Below are 18,125 nucleotides of genomic sequence, written 5' to 3'. Positions count from 1 at the left end.
ATCTCTCTGTCTCTCAAAAATAAATAAACATTAAAAACTTTTTTTAATAAAAAAAGGATTCTCTCTCTCCCTATGCTCCTCTCCCCCCCCCAAGAATAATTTTTTTTAATAAAAAAAATAACCCTATATTTTTTCTTATATTTCCCTTGTCTTTTGATGCTGGCTCAGCTTATCTACTGATGCTGTTTCTGCTCATTATTTTAGTCTGTCACATGTGTACAGCCACAAAGCATATAGTATAAACCATTATATTTCTCTCTTATTTGTGGTTATCCTTCTTTTACTAACCAGTCTCAGTCCTGGCCACTCTAAACCCACATAACTGTGTTGTGATTAGCATCAGAAAAATATATCCCAGCACCACCAATGTCTTTTGTAGAACATAGATTGCCAAAGTTTCAATTGTGTACAAATGATGATGATACTACTTGATGTGGTAGGGACATTCCCTCTGTTGGATGATCATTACAAAAACAAAATTATCCAGAAAGCAAAGGCAGAGAAAGAATAATAAGGGCCCAGAAAAAAATCCTCAAGTTATCAGATGCTTAAAGTTTTATGTTTTAGAACCCAGTTCCTTTTAAAGTATATCATTCCTAAGACCTAAAGAGGTATGTAAACATGACATATCAGTTTGAGTTCTAGGAATATATTTAAATCTCTCCTGAAATATATGAAGTTCATATACTTGAGAATAAAAATATATGCAACATTCAAAAGCACATACACACACCAAATCTGTGGGCTGAAAATTAACAGTGAAACCTTTGTTGGGTGATGGCCATGCTCTATGTCTTGATTGATATTTGGATTGCATAGGAATATTTGTTTCACAAAAATCACTGAGTGATACACTTCAATTTATACATTACATATAAATTTTACTTCAAAAGAAAAAAAATCATAAGAAAATATAACCCCAGTAGTGATATACATGCTGTAGTGTTTAGGGGTGAAGTGCACTGATGCCTGCAGCTTACTTTAAAATACTTTAAAAAGTCATGTGGATTGTTGGGTGAATACATGGTTGCTTGCTTCCATTGAATAAAGCAAGTATTGTAGGGGTGTCTGGGTGGCTCATAGGTTGAGTGTCCGACTTCAGCTCAGGTCATGATCTCACAGTCTGTAGGTTTGAGCCCTGTGTCAAGCTCTGTGCTGACAGTTCAGAGCCTGGAGCTACTTCAGATTCTGTGTATTCCTCTCTTTCTGCCTCTCCTTCCCCTTGCTCATGCTCTGTCTCTCTCTCTCTCTTTCTCAAAAATAAACATTTAAAAAAATTTTTAAAAGCAAGTATTGTAAAATGTTAAAACATATAGTACACATCAGTTTAAATCAAATAGTATTTTATTAACCACACAATACATATTAAGTTGTCAACTAGAAGTTTGGACACTTCTTTACTGTTTAGTGCACAAATGACATTTATTTATAGACCCTATTTTGATTATCTCTTAACTTGTAAAATGTTGCCCATAATATGAAAGTTAGAAAAATAACTTTTAAGAGGTGCCTGGGTGGCTCAGTTGGTTGAGCGTCCAACTTTGGCTCAGGTCATGATCTCACGGTTTGTGGGTTCGAGCCCCACATCGGGCTCTGTGCTGACAGCTCAGAGCCTGGAGCCTGCTTCAGATTGTCTCCCTCTCCCTCTTCCCCTCCCCTGCTCACACTCTATTTCTCTGTCTCAAAAATAAAAAACATTAAAAAAAGGAAAAATAACTTTTAAGTGCTTTTTAATCTAAAAAATGTGAAGAAACTATAATTAGTGGTTCTTCCCTTGGTTCGGACTATGTGGCAATAATGATCTCAAAATCTTAGTGGCTTATAACAAAGGTTTGTTTTTCATCTATAGTGGGGTCAGGATTGATTCAATATCTTCTTCACTGTAGAACCCATGATGAAAAAGCAGTCCTCATTTGAAACATAATAGTCTCATGTCAGAAGGAAAAAGAAACTGGTGGTGACTGACTATGGAATGGCTATTAAAGTTTCCATTCAGGATAAAGAAATTGTGGTTTATATACACAATGGAATACTACGTGGCAATGAGAAAAAATGAAATATGGCCTTTTGTAGCAACGTGGATGGAACTAGAGAGTGTGATGCTAAGTGAAATAAGCCATACAGAGAAAGACAGATACCATATGGTTTCACTCTTATGTGGATCCTGAGAAACTTAACAGGAACCCATGGGGGAGGGGAAGGAAAAAAAAAAAAAAAAGAGGTTAGAGTGGGAGAGAGCCAAAGCATAAGAGACTGTTGAGAACTGAGAACAAACTGAGGGTTGATGGGGGGTGGGAGGGAGGAGAGGGTGGGTGATGGGTATTGAGGGGGGCACCTTTTGGGATGAGCACTGGGTGTTGTATGGAAACCAATTTGACAATAAATTTCATATATAAATAAAAAAAAATAAAGTTTCCATTCAGAAGCAGGATTATCATTTCCAGTTATATTTCAATGATCAAAGAAAGTCACATGACCATACCTGCTACAATGAGCAGAGACATTTCATCCTCCCATAGGCAGGGACCCATGGAAGAGGCAATGAATATTTTGAGCAAAAATACAGTCTATTGCAAAGTAATAGAAGTTTAAAGTTTCAGCAGAAATTTATTGAAATTCTGTGTGCTAGTACTTCTATGATTAAGGAAACATGTTCAAAAAATGTTTGCTGAGGAATGAATTTTTCTGTATTGTGTCTTTCAAAATTTATGAAAGAATCACAAATTATTCTATAGGGTCCAGGAAAAAAATGTAAATGACTAAGATAGCAGGGCCTGGAGTACATGCTTTATTATTATTATCATCTTGCATTCTAGCATGGCACATTGGTTACAAGTGTTGAGCTAATATTGATACATTATTATTAACTGAGGTCCATAGTTACATTAGCATTCATTTTTTGTGTTGTACAGTCTCATGGGTTTTAACAAATGCATAATGTCATAGTATATCCAGTGCTTTAGTATCATACAGAATAGTTTCATTGACTTGAAAATCTCAGGCTCAATATATTCATCCCTGACGCCTCCCCCTGAATCTCTGGCAACCACTAATATTTTTACTGTCTCTATAGTTTTGCCTTTTCTAGACATCATACAGTTGGAATCATACAGTATGTATGTAGCTTTTTCAAATTGGCTTCTTCCACTTAGCAATATGCATTTTTTAAATTTTTTTGAAATGTTTATTTATTTTTGAGAGAGAGAAAGAGACAGAGCGCGAACTGGGGAGGGACAGAGAGAGACAGAGACACAGAATCCAAATCCGGCTCCAGGCTCTGAGCTGTGAGCACAGAGCCCAAGGCGGGGCTGGAACTCAGGAGCCTCGACATCATGACCTGAGCTGAAGTCGGACACTTAACCGACCTAGCCACCCAGGCGCCCCTAGCAGTATGTCTTTAAGGCTCCTCCATGTCTTTTCTTGGCTTGATAGCTCATTTCCTTTTATCACTGAATAATATTCCATTGTATTGATTACCAGAGTTTGTTAATCAATTAACTTACTGAAGGACATTTTGCTTGATGCTGGTTTGGGGGTAATTACGAATAAATCTGCTATAAACATTTCTGTAGACATGAGTTTTCAACTCATTTGGGTAAATACCTATGAGAATGATCGCTGGATCATATGGTAAGATTGTGTTTAAGTATTTATTTTCTTTTCTCATAAATCTGCAAGTTGGCTTGGGTTTAGTTGATCTTACATGTATGTGGCTGGGCCAAGCTGGACTCTCCTGGGTCCAGTTAGGTTTGGGTCCAAGCTAGGATAGGATTGGTCCCCTCCAGATATCTCTTTCTGGGATTAACAGCTATCCAGAACATGTTATGGCAACAGCGGAAACATAAGAGGTCAAGGTAAGCCACACGGACTTAAGGTCTCTGCTCATGTCATGATCATTAACAATCCATTGGCTAACAAATACATGGCCAAGACCAAAGCCAGTATGTCAGAGATAAATACTGTACTGATTTTGCTGGGAGACACTGCAAAGTTACTTTGTAGTGGAAAATCAGAAGGGAGTAAAGAATTGTGAACATTAGTTCCATCTATTACACTAGCCCATGTGGCTATAAGACCTAATTTCTTTGAGTCTCAGTTTCTTCATCTATAAAATATGAACAATTTCAAGTAACCACACAGAGTTATTGATATGACATTGTACATACAAATATTTCTAAATTTTATAAAGCTCTACGCATGTCAGGCATTATTAGAGAAAAAGGGTTGTTGCTATTAAAATGATTGCTTTCAGGGATTAGAGGCACAGAAGTCAATTGGTTTAGTTAACAACAGCAACAACAAAAAAAGACTTTAGATATCTTTCAAAAATAATCACACTAATGTGGGTTTCCTTACTGGATATTCCAATTGACTGTTTAATAATATTTACACTAGAGATTAAAAAAGAAATGGAGACAAAAGGGGAAGGGAAATGTTAGAATTTTGCATTTTAAACACTAAGGATATCAAACTGGTATTATCTGCTCCTTACAATGTGGCATTTATTTTTTTTTAATTTTTTTTAATGTTTATTTATTTTTGAGACAGAGAGAGACAGAGCATGAACGGGGGAGGGGCAGAGAGAGAGGGAGACACAGAATCGGAAACAGGCTCCAGGCTCTGAGCCACCAGCCCAGAGCCCGACGCCGGGCTCGAACTCACGGACCGCGAGATCGTGACCTGGCTGAAGTCGGACGCTTAACCGACTGTGCCACCCAGGCGCCCCTACAATGTGGCATTTATTAACTTTAGTACATGTTTTATCAATATTTTTTCCAATAGAAAGAATGATTTCACTGAACCATTCTCAACTACCTCCCCTTTCCTTTTCATCAATCTACTTGAGCTGGTATCAAGATCCTTTCAGTGTTTCCCAACCAGAGCATCCATCAAGATTCAGTCTCTAAATCAGTTTTATTTCTATCTACTCACCTATATATCTCTTAGTACAAACATCAATCTATTCATTTGTTTATCTGTCCCTTCACTCCCACATGTATGTCCATCCTTCCAGCTATCCCTTCACCTGTACATCCATCCATCATCTGTCCATCCACTCGTCCATCCAATATCTACACAATATCCACTGCTACTGGGCCAGACATAGGAATACCAAGATAAAGATACTGCCCTAGCAATCCGGTACAGAAACTGATAAGAAAAATTACATCACAATGTGACAAGCACCATCAGAGATAAGTATCACAGAGCACTGTGGTGGTAGAGGAAACTCCTGTACTTGGAGAAAAGAGATACTGGAATTTTCTAGGTGAGGTGATATATTTGCTGAATTTTGAGGCAAAAATAGTGAAGGAGCAGTATAGGAAATAGAAGAAAATGAGATGAGTCTGGAGAAACTGTATAGTTTGGCCTGGCTAGAATGTAGAATGAATAAATCAGAGACGACTCTAAAAAGGTGGACACAGATGAGATGGCAGATGGTCTTTCTTCAGTTCTGGTTTAAAATCTTACGAAGAAAGCTGCTGGATTTCTGTCCACCTACATATTTTATTATCTTGGTTAGGTGTACTTTTTTTCAAAGGTACACTATTCTAGTTTCCCCAATTTTCAACTGAGGATGTGGAGACCTCATCTCAGATATATTTTGACAATTTTAAAAGCATCTGAAACAACAACCTAACTAATGCAAGAGGAGGCAGGTATCATTAGTTCTTTCAAAGAAAATAAAATGCTGGGTAATTGTTACTCATCTAATTCTTCCTCTCCCACAACTTTTGCTTCTATATACTTTGCATTTATTAGTAACAGTATTCGTGCATCTGCAAGGGTGAAAAAATCCACCCTAGTTCGAACTAATACTTGAAGAAATTATAATCAACTATACATCTCTAACTGGTAGCATTAACATCGAAGCTGTGCTGTATCATTCTTTGGCATCAGTGGACTGCTTCTAAGTTGTTTAGGAGGTTTCCTGAATAAATCAAGGACTAGATGATGTGGCAGGGTGGGATGAGGGAACAGAGAAAGAAAAGTTAAGTGTAATAATGGAGTCCTGGCTTCTGAAAGGTTTCTTTCTCCCTGCTCATGAAGAATTATCTTCCCTCCTGTCCCTGCGTTGACTCCACGAATTCGGCTTCCCAATTAACAACTTATTCTGCACCTGCCGCCTGAGCCACCCAAGGAGGATGTCACTTAGCTACGCTCCAGGTGCAGCCCCTGCCCGCCCCCGCAGGCTGTGACTCTCTCATTCCAGCTCACTGGCTCTCTCTGCCCAGCAAGGACAGCCATTTCTACTCCGCCCATCCCCACGGAGCCACTAAACAGTGTTCTTGGCCCCGCCCCTGGTCCTGACAGATAAGCCTCCCAGCCAACCAGGCTTCGAATCTTCTTCCTCCAAGGCACGCCCACTCTCTCGTTCCCCTTCTTTCCCCAGCACTGAGACCCACCTACAGTCTGCAACAGAGAAAAGTGAGCTAGTGGAAAGTTACCTGCCCTTTCATCCAAGGAACATTTATTGAGCGCCTGTTGATGCCAAGTCTGAGTGGGGAGGGGGCTGGGTGTGAGTTGGGTGTGGGGAGATGGGGTGAGGAGTAGAGGGAACATGTTTTTCCCAACTTCAGTACTTAGAGCAAGAGGAGAGAAGTAAACAAGGGAGTAGCTGTTACATAAGGAAAGTGCTGGAGGCTCTCAGTAAATATCAAGTACAATAGTCCCCCCTTATTTTTGGTTTCAGTTACCTGCTCTCAACCACAGTCCAGAGGCAGATGATCCACTTTCTGACCTATCATCAGAAGGGCATAGTAGCTTAATGCTAGGTCACAATGCCTACCTCATTCACCTCACTTTGTGCATCACCACAGGAAGAAGGGTGAGTAGAGTGCAAAAAAATATTTTGAGAGTGAGAATAATATTCATATATTTTATTACGGTGTATTATTATAATTATTCTAATTTATTATGAGTTGTTAAGTTCTTACTGTGACTAATTTATAAATTGAACTTTACAATAGGTATGCATGTATCGGGGGGAAAAAACAGTATATACAGGGTCCAGTACTACCTATGGCTTCAGGAATCCACCAGGAGTTTTGGAACGTATCCTGCAGAGATAAGGAGGGACTACTACAATCTTGCTAGACTAGTAAGTTAGGGAAGGTTCCTGTAGGAACCATCATTTGATGTGAGACCTGAAGAATGAAGGAGCTAGCTGGGCAAAAGGAGGTAAGGAACTGAGGAGAGAGAAGAGGGGACAGAGCTCCAGTAAGAGAAACAGTATGAGGGAATGCTTCTGTTGAGAGAGATCACAATAAGTTCCAAACACTCAAACACCAGTTTGGGTGGAACATGGGATAGTCCAGCAAGAAAAAAATGGAGGTGGACAGGAAACCAGAAATCAGTTTCTGGAGAACTCTGTAAGACACGGACTACACTTTATCCTAACAAAAAGCTATCAAAGGTTTTTGAAGTAGCAAGGTGTCATGATTAGATCTAAAATTTACGAAGATCACTCTGATGATGGTGTGGAGAATGTATTGAAAGGCAAGACTAAAGGAAGAAAGTCAGTGAGTAGGTTGGTGTTGATCCAGTAATGTGAACTAGGATGGTAGCAGTGGGGATGAAGAGATACGGATGGATTTGAGAGATACTTTGGACATAGAATTAACAAAACTGGATGGAGTGGCAGGTAATTGAAGATGAAGAGTCAAGGATGACTGATTTCTGGCATCAGCAACTAGATGGATAGTGATCATAAAAGTTATCTCTTTCTTCTCCATGCCTTCACCACTTTTAAAGCCATTATCTATAGCTATTATCTACTCCCTTTAGTGATTCTCATTTGTGTAGAGACTTGATTGCCTTCCCAGATTATAAATTCCTTGAAGATATGGACACCATCTTTTTCAGGTTTTCTTTTGCTTAGACTGCATCACAAAGGATCCATTTGAATGATCAAATGAATGAATGAACTCAAGGTTTTGAGCCTCAAAACCAGAAAAATCAAAGTTGCCAGGGCCCAAACTATAGATGAACTTGAAGCTCTGAAAATTAATAGGCTTGTGGACCAAGAAGAGTATCAGCCAAGGCCTGAACTTTGAGAAATATACCATTTACATAAAGGATTAGATTACTAAATATTTTAGGCTTTGTGGGCCTAACTCTGTCACAGCTACTCAACTCTCTAAAGTAACACAAAAGTAGCCATTGACCATACATAAACAAATAGACATGGCTGTCTTTCAATAAAACTTTATTTACAAACACATGGGCTCAAATTTGGGGCCCCTGGCTCATAGTTTGCTGACCCCTTTTCTAGATCATAATTTGTAGATTTGAGTGCTGCTTTGGGATAAGGAGTTGGCTTTGTAGTACAAACAACCTTAGAAAATCACAGAAGTGGCCTCAAGTCCCCTCCCCCTAAGTATCTTTGTGCCTGGTACAATGCCAAATATATAGTAAGTGTCTAGTAAATATTGAATCAAGGTCACCTGCAAATGCAATATTAAAGAATCACAGAACCTGGTAAGATCTCTCCACCAAAAGCTCTTGGCAAATAACAAGGAATCAAATGGTAACAACCAAAGTTATCATTTTGATATCTGGCTTTTATTCTTCTTTACTTTTCTCATATACTGTGTGTCAGATATTGTGCTAGGTTTTTTTAATATATATATTCACACAGGATTCTCATAACAACCTTGAAAGGAGGGTACTTTTATTCCCACCTAAAGAATGAAGATAATAAATGCTATGCTTTGCATTATGCTCCCTCCCCCCCCCCCAATGATATGTTGAAGTCTTAACCCTTGTTACCTTAGAATATAATTTTATATTTGGAAATAGGGTTATTGCAGCTGTAATGATTTAAGTTAAGCTGAAGCCATACTGGAGTAGAGTGGGCTCCTAATGCAACATGACTGATGTCTTTATAAGAAGACAACTATGTGAAGACACAGAGACAGGATAATGCCACATGAAGACAGACAATTGGAATGATGCTTCTACAAGCCAAGGGACACCTGGGGCTACTAGAAGTTAGAAGAAGGCTTGGAACAGATCTTTCCTTGGGGCCTTCAGGAAAGCTTGACCCTGCTGAAAACTTAGTTTTGAACTTCTAGCCTCCAGAATTGTGAGACAATAAATTTCTGTTCTTTTTATGCCACCCAATTTTTGGTACGTTCTTATGGCCTAGGAAACTAATATACTGAGACTTTTAAGGAAGTTTTCACTTGTCCAAGATCACCCAGATAGTCTGAGACAGAGTGAATATTCAAACCTATGGTTGCCTTTTTCCCAAATCCATGTTCTTTTGCTTATACTGAGATGAATCAATCTTTGATCCTACTTTATAATGATAAAATGATATAACATAAAATGTTGATATACACCAGAAAAGTGGTCTCTCTTCTCACTCTACACTATTTCCTATGGATAATATCTGTCTGTCTGTCATTATCTATCTATCTATCTATCTATCTATCTATCATCATCATCTAACTACTGATTGATTTCTCTACCAACACTATCTTTAAAAAGAATGTTTCTAATACTTTTATAATCACAAGCTATAAATTCTACTTTTCACTCCCTTCTTGCCTCACCCTATTAATTTTTTGTACTATGTTTAAGTAAACCATCTTAATCTATTTGTGCATTTAAAAAATTTATCTATGCATATGTCTTTTAAAAAAGCTTCTCCAGCACATACCTTAATGAAGATTTTTATTATATAGTTAATAAATATCTCTAGGTGATATTTCCGGGAAATGAGGAAATGGAAGGTGAGAAAAAGTAAATATTTTGCACCTTTTAAAATATATTATCTGGGGCGCCTGGGTGGCGCAGTCGGTTAAGCGTCCGACTTCAGCCAGGTCACGATCTCGCGGTCCGTGAGTTCGAGCCCCACGTCAGGCTCTGGGCTGATGGCTCAGAGCCTGGAGCCTGTTTCCGATTCTGTGTCTCCCTCTCTCTCTGCCCCTTCCCCGTTCATGCTCTGTCTCTCTCTGTCCCAAAAATAAATAACGTTGAAAAAAAAATTTTAAAATATATTATCTCCAATCCCCATTCCAATCCCAAGAGGCAAGCGTTTTTAACTCTATTTTTGGAAGAAGAAATTCAGGCTCAGAGAAGGTTAAGAAACTAGTTTCAGATCAAAGCTAGTATGTGGCAGAGCCAACATTCCTCCCAGGTCTGTCTGGCAGGCTGCAAAGACCACACTGTCCTCAGTTTATGTTAGCCACATGTATTATTCTCCCCTCTTTCCCTCGCCATCTTCATGACACTATTTCCAAACTAACACTACCTTTCCCCATTTCCTTCACAAAGATTCATTTTCCATATTCACTTATATCACTAAACCCTTGTCGCTCCTTGCTTAAATTGGCCAGGACTAATATTGTGAAATATGTAGAAGTCCTCTCAGGGATCTCCTTATCTTTTGATTGTTTGGCAAACGTTAGCAAGGCCTTGTTCAGTATCTTGGAAGTTGACAAACACACCCAGCATTTTCTCTTCTCTTACATTCTTAGAGACTAAGGTGCTTTTCTCCTATATGAGAGGCCCACCCTCTGGTCCATTGGTCCCATCCCATTTAGTCTCTTTAGGGATATTCCTGGGTCTCAGATCTGTATCTTAATCACCCCCTCCTCCCCTGCTGCTTTCTCTCCCTGCTGCTTACTAATAGTCATTCTTAAAAAAAAAAAAAAGTCCTTCCTTTATTCTGTCCACTCCTCAAGTCACCACCAAATGGCTCTCTTTCAATCTATTTCTTCCAGCCCTTAAAAGGAATGTGTAGTCTACAGTTTCGACTCCATTTCTTCTTCAACTAGCCTACATTGGTCATATTTTGCCCCCATCTTCCACTGAAGGTGCTCTAAGACTACATGAAAGCCTCTTAAATATCAAAGCCACTGCATGCTTTGAGGCCATTATCCTACTCCATTTTTCTGCTGCATTTAAAGTTTTTACTATCTCATTCTGCTTAAAACTCTTCCCTCTTTTGGTTTATGGAAGATTGCATCCACCTATGCTCCTCTTGATTTTCTTCTTCCTCTGCCTTCTAACACGGCCCGCACTGTTTGTCTCTCATTTCATGCTTTCCTGAGAATCCTTCCACTCCGATAGCTTCAACCAACACCTTTACTCAGAGCTGTTCATCCGAAGTATATAGCTGATCCTGTCCTCACCCGACCTCCCCTTCAATATTTTCAAAGGACTTTTTCTTAACATGAGTTTTGAAGAAAAAGTAAAAATTTGCTATCAGACTCACAAAGTAGAGAGAGAGAGTATTCTGAGCAGGCAGATGCAAATCATATGCAAAAATAAAAAGATATGAAAGATTAGTGCAGATTGAGAGGGATGTAATCAGTGTAGTTGAGCTACAGTGTGAAGTGCAAGTGGTGGGCCAAAGGCAGATAGTCAGGGGTCAGATGATATTAGATTTTAGCCTGTGTATGCATGGTGCACCACTGTGGAATTTGACATGGAAAGTGACTACCATGATGGCTGTGAATTCTAGAAAGTTCACTACGTTAGGAGGGTGAAGAAAGGCTGAGACTAGAGGAAGGAGACCAATGAGGTTGTATCAATAATCTAGGTGACAGATGATGATGGAGTGAACTAGGACAATAGAAATGGCTTGGAGAGTGGGGACAACAGGATGAAGAGAATCAAGAGAATTTCGTGATTAATCAAGTAAAAGTGTACATAAGAAGATGGACTCTAGGATGATGGGGTTTCTAGTTCGGGTAACTAGGTAGATGAAAAGCTATTCAGCATAATGGATGATAGGAAGTGAAGTAGATTTACTGGTCAACATTCATTCATTCACTCACCAAACAGATATTTCCTGAATGATTTCTATGTTGGGCACAAGTTTGAGATGCCTTAAAATATTCAGGTTTGAGATGTTTAGCAAACTCGTAGAGAAAGGCACCTAAAACTCAGAAGAGGCACCTAAAAGACACCTAAAACTCTGCATTGTGTTGGTGTTACTAACAACATTGTGATATATGTTCTTGTGGGCAAATTTTTGCCCAGATGTTCAATTAACTATATTGTGCAGAAGGTATTATTGAAATGAGAACTAGTTCAAATGTCTAATAATCCAATACCATGTTACTGATATTACTTTATTAAATAATATCCTTTAAAGTTGTGTTCTTGTACAATTAGCATAATTTTTTTTCCAAAAAGAACAAATGTGCAACTGCATAATTGAGTAGTATATGACTGGTTTATGAAAAACTGACATAGAATAAAAGGTTAAAAAATCCTCTTCATAAGCATTTTTATTACCCCTGAAGGAACTGCTACCTTCACCATCTTTAGGAGTGTACTTTGAATTTACAACATTTTATATATATATAATACTTATTCATTGTTGATAGCTTTATGAATACTTACATTCCTTTTTGGGAAATGGGAAAAATATACAAAGAACTTAAATATATGTATACTTTTTGATCCAATAACCAACTTCTGGAAATTCAACTGTTCTAAATAATCCAAGCAATGAAAAAAGCTATATGCATGATGATGTTTATCGCAAGTTTATTTTTATTTTTTGAAGCAAAGGAAGCAATCTTGACATCCAAGTTCATCTATATGTATTCATTAAAATTATGGTTAGGAAAATTATAGAAAGATATGGAAAATGTGTATTATATAATGATAAGAGAAGAAGCAGAAAAATTTTTAAGTAGATTATAATTACAATTATATATACATATATATATATGTATATATATATGAAAAATAATGGGAGTAAATTTGCCAAAATACCAACAATAGTTATATTTGAATGGGGAAATTAAGGATTATTATTTTTTTTTTAATTTTTTTTTCAACGTTTATTTATTTTTGGGACAGAGAGAGACAGAGCATGAACAGGGGAGGGGCAGAGAGAGAGGGAGACACAGAATCGGAAACAGGCTCCAGGCTCTGAGCCATCAGCCCAGAGCCTGACGCGGGGCTCGAACTCCCGGACCGCGAGATCGTGACCTGGCTGAAGTCGGACGCTTAACCGACTGCGCCACCCAGGCGCCCCAAGGATTATTATTTTTAGTTTTCAAATTATCTGTGTATCAGAGATTGATCATTTTTGTTTTTCCAGAAACCACTGGCCCCTTTTCTGGTAAAAGTGCCCTGACTTTCCCTAGGGAATTGATAGTTCCTTCTCTGAGTTCAGGTGGTTTTAGTGAGGTTGATGCCACCCCTGCCAGGCTCATTAGAGGCAATTAGGTCATTAGAGGCAATTAGAGCCAATTCTAGGAAGTATATTGGAACTTTTGGAAATGGTGCAGGTTCTTTCCACTGTGACTTGCTAAGAAGATAGGATATAAGTCTGGAGCTTCAGGCAGCACTATTGTCATCATGGGGGTAGAATCCATCTGTGAAAAGAGCTAAGACAGAGCAAAGCAGAGATGAGATGGAAGGAGACTGAAGCCTGGGAACATTGTTTGAGCCTCTGGAGGTAGTCATGTCTAATGTAAAACTACTCCTGGACTTTTCAATCACACGAGCTCACAATTTTTTTTTTTTTTTTGTAAGCCAGATTTATTTTTTTGTCTTTTAGTTTACAACAGAAAGAGCCTTCAATCACTAATAATCAGATCATACTCATTTTATGTTTTTTTTATTAAAATTTTTTAATGTTTATTTATTATTGAGAGAAAGACACAGAGTGTGAACAGGGGAGGGGTAGAGAGAGGGGGAGACACAGAATCTGAAGCAGGCTCCAGGCTCTGAGCTGTCAGCACAGAGCCCAACGCGGGGCTCGAACTCACGGACCACGAGATCATGACCTGAGCCGAAGTTGGTCACCTAACCAACTGAGCCATCCAGGCGCCCCCCCTCCCTTTTTTAAATTGTGTTTAAAAAATGTGTTTTTTAAAAAATCATATGCATCAATACACATTCCTGAAGCATTCTAAATAAGCATTCTGAAGTTTGAATTCATTTATTGAGCTGTACTAGAAGCATGGATGAAATATTGATATTAATTTCAAGATTCCAGAAAAAAGATCTTGACTTTGCCCAATCACATTGCCCTCCTAAAGTTACTAAAGTATTTAAACAGAGGGAAGAAGTACAAATGGACTTATTAGAAATTGGGCTAGTGTTTGTAATTCCTGGCAATAGACATCTCTTTGTCTCTCTGGCACACTTCTCCTCCTAACAGCATCTCTTACTGTTTTTTTGGGAACTACTTCCCCTTCCAACTCTCCCAGGGGATCAGATTATCTAAATTAGGCCATTGGGGCCCTTTTGGGATTTTTTTGAATACAAATTAAGGAAAGAGATTCTTTTTTTTTTCTCCAGAGGGAAAGCTGAAAGATGCAGGTGTTCAGATTCTAGCTTACAGAAGATGCTGGTCTGAGAGAAAGAAGCCAATTTGCTGAGGAAAGCAGGGGCAAAAGACAGTCCAGAAGGCATATTTATCCAGTTATAGTCACCCCCAAGGATAAAATAGCTACATTCCTGCCCTTCCATAGTTTGATTGTATAAGGCAATAAATTCTTTTTCTTCCCCTAAGCTACTTTCCACTGGATTTACTCATTTGCATCAGAGAGTCCTGACTAAAATTATCTCCAGTGCCATGCCCTAATGACCTAGGTAGGGTCCTGTGGCCAAGCCTAAAGGCCACTGTAGATCTGTCCTTTCCCTAAATCCAAATCTTGGGACTTGCCAACTTCTAGTCAATGGCATGTTGCTGGAGACAAAGCCACCAAGCCAAGGATATGCACTTAGGAACATGTCTGTCTTAGTGTTTTGGGGCTGCTATAACAGAATACTCTAGACTGAATTGACAGCAGAAACTTATTTCTCACAGTTTGGGAAGGTTGGAAGTTCTAATATCAAGGTGCCAGCAGATCTGATGTCTGGTGAAGACCTGCTTCCTGAATTATAGATGGCCTTTTTTCACTGTGTCCTCCCATGTCACGAGGGAGCTCTCTGTTGTCTCTAAGAGCACTAATCCCATTCATGAGGGGTCCACCCTCATGATCTTTCCAATGGCCTCACTTCCAAATACCCTTACATTGGGGATTAGATTTCAACATATGTATTTGGGGAGGGAGCATGAACATTCAGTCTATATCAGTATGAATGACAAAGACAGAAGATAATGCAACATGACAGGACATATTTCCAATAGGGAAGCCCTCAGTCAATGTGCCCACTTAGTTGAATAGAAGGAGTGGGAGGGAGGGAGGGGGAGAGAGAGAGACAGAGAGAGAGGTTAAGACCAGTCAGCTGTGAAGAGGCAGATTCTTAGCTATAAAGAAGAAGGAACTAGAGATACCAGAAGGCTGACTGTGGTTTAATTTACCCAACCATCTACATGGCACTAATAAATGGAAGAAACAACAACTAGGAAATATGGTTCAGTCAATGACTTGGAACCCAACTGGATTAACAATTCTTTCTCCTCTGGGAAAGGGAGAAAGGAAAAAAAAAGTGATAGAAGAGAGGAGAGAAAGGTAGAGAATCTGATGGAGGTTGCCTTCCACCTAGTCATGTGGCTGTTAAGCACTTGAGATGTGGCTAATACAACTGAGGAATTGAATTTTTAAACTTGCTTAATTTTAATTTTAAAACTGCAGTAGTGTAAAATATTTCTCCATTAAGCACAGCTTTATTGTTTTGGTAGGATCATATTTCACTTTAACCACTGTGTTGTCTCAGATTTTATTACCATAGTATAGTGTGTGTGTTAGGCCTGTGTGTCATTTCTAGTATTACACATAAACACATCACCGATCTAATCAGTGTCAACCTACTGATTCCATTTGAATGATATTTTTTTCTAATTTTTTTAATGTTTTATTTATTTTTGAGAAAGAGAGAAAAAGAGAGAGAGAGAGAGCACAGGAGGGACAGAGAGAGAGAGAGGGAGACACAGAATCCAAAGATAGGTTCCAGGCTCTGAGCTAGCTGTCAGCACAGAGCCCGACACGAGGCTGGAACCCACGAACCGCGAGATCGTGACCTGAGCCGAAGTCAGATGATTAACTGACGGAGCCACCCAGGCGCCCCTGAATGATATTTTTTCTAGGCACCAATGTAATGTAATGCATTTATCTGAATATTTTATGCAGGCAGTTTGGGTTATAGTGGTACCTATGTAAATTATAACTGGTAACTAAATTGAAACACATTATTGTAATTATAATACAATTCAATTATTTTTCCAGATTAAAAAAATAAGGATGGATGGATTTTTAAATTTAAAACAAGGGCGTAATACTGATGTAGAATCAAATGAAAATGCAAACGCTAGTGCTATGCCCAGAAAAGTAAAGAAAAAAGATAGATCGAAAGAAGGAAAGCTGCAAATTTCACACTGAATTGCAATTTGTTGTTACAAAAACCAAAAAAACCAAAAAACTTTGTCACATAAAAAGTTTTTAAAGATAAGAAAATGGACATGGTCAACAAATAAATAGTAAATTTGATCAATAGTCAAAAGAAGATCAATGAAGTTAATTGCCTGAAAACCATGATTAAATGACCAACAAAACATTCTTAAATGATTTTTAGCAAGATCTGAGTTTGTAACATTGTTCAGCTATAAAACAACTTGAATTCTTGTGTGCACCTGCACACATGAACACTTTTAGATGGAGAGATGGTATAAAAAGTTATGTGTTTTAGAAATCTTGTTAGAAAATTATGAAGAAAAGACTAAAACATGTGTTTTCCAAAAAGCGAAATATCTCTAGTTAAAGCCACCAAATAATTTTTCATAGCATACGAGAACTTTCTAACAACATCAAAGATCAACTGATTCAAATTTTAAAAATTGCTAATGAGAAACTCATTTTTTTGTTCCTTTTTAATATATATTGAAAATACTTGTGCCTAGTTTTCAGAAGCACAGTATGAAGTATCATGGATACAGTTAAAGTTTTTCAGTATATATGTGCAAATGAGCATGAATCATTGTTGGTTTATGAAATGGTGAAAGAAGTAGGAGACAATAAATTTAATAACTTTGTGTTCTTTTCATTTTGGTTGAATAGTAGAAGAGTTTTATAAAGATTTGTTGTGCGATTAACTAAATTTTTTGGAAACAGAAGTAATGCTTGCTAAATATTTAGTGATCAAAGATGAAAATGTCAGTGTGTTACTGACTTATGATTTCTCACTATCATGTTTCTCAAGGAACACCTAAATTTGAAGCTCTAAGGGGGGAGAAAAGTTATATGAGACCTATAAATCTGCAAGCATTTATGTTGAAATTGAACATTTTCGTGATATAAATCAATCCTAATAACTTGTATACTTTGTCTAATATGGACCAAAATGTATAAGGTTTTATTCATGATTGGCAGCATTACACAAATTAGCTGGATAAACTGCAAGAAAATTTTGAATAACAGTTTAATATTTATAAACTTAGAGTTACTTTCAATTTATATAAAATCCTTTGGAATTTGATACTAATCGTACAAGAGTTAGTGAGTTTATTTAACTTGGACAAACATGATTTTGAACCTGAAATATATTTGTTTTAAAGTCAAAGAAATTCTTCTATAAAAGATGAACCGGTTTTAGAAATGTGAATGGAGATATTAAAGGGATTGATATTTTGACAGTTGACTCAGTTATTGCAAAACTCTTCAACATGTCTGGATAGAACAACTTGGGTATATAAATCTGCTTTTTCCATTATGAAACTCAACCACAGATCAAGTTATTTCTGAGGAAAATTTTGCATCTGCATTGAGATGTGGTATACCTGCAGAATACACATCAGACTTCAAAAACTTAGTATGACAAAAGGAATGGAAAATACTCAATAATTTCATATTGATTGCATATTGAAATGATAACATTAGAAATATATTAGATAAATAAAGCATTATTGAAATTATTTTATACCTCTTTTTACTTTTTTTGATCTGACTACTAGAAAATTTAAAGTTTCATATGTGGATTGCATTAAACTCCTACTGGAAGCACTGGTCTAGAATGTGAAGCGTGTGGATGGATGACTGTTCCTTCCATGGTTGGCTAGCTCTTGGAGGATGGAAACCACAGATTGCTGATCATTTGCTTCCTGTACATTACTTTGATGTAAAGGTATTATATGAAAGAATACTTTTCATGTAGTAAATAATCAATAAATGTGCTTGCTAAATTTAATTTAATTTGGAATGAGA

At 37.7% G+C, this 18,125-nt stretch overlaps 2 long non-coding RNA genes across 2 annotated transcripts in view; one reads left to right on the top strand and one right to left on the bottom strand.

Moving 5' to 3' along the window:
• Nucleotides 1-6,813, bottom strand: part of LOC121011806 (uncharacterized) — a 23,181-nt gene extending 16,368 nt beyond the window's left edge. Inside the window, exon 1 of the long non-coding RNA XR_005781774.1 lies at nucleotides 6,699-6,813. This is a non-coding gene — a long non-coding RNA (uncharacterized LOC121011806). The remainder of the gene's footprint in view (nucleotides 1-6,698) is intronic.
• On the top strand, nucleotides 6,289-18,125 carry LOC121011808 (uncharacterized). The gene is made up of 3 exons (XR_005781775.1): nucleotides 6,289-6,429; nucleotides 6,695-6,829; nucleotides 17,876-18,125. It is a non-coding gene; the product is annotated as an uncharacterized LOC121011808 (long non-coding RNA).

Source organism: Herpailurus yagouaroundi, unplaced genomic scaffold (genome assembly GCF_014898765.1).
Source record: "Herpailurus yagouaroundi ecotype Mexico unplaced genomic scaffold, PumYag 195, whole genome shotgun sequence".
Classification (NCBI taxonomy): Eukaryota; Metazoa; Chordata; class Mammalia; order Carnivora; family Felidae; genus Herpailurus; species Herpailurus yagouaroundi.
The sequence above is the reverse complement of the archived record's forward strand: the minus strand, read 5'-3'. Positions and strand labels throughout refer to the sequence as shown.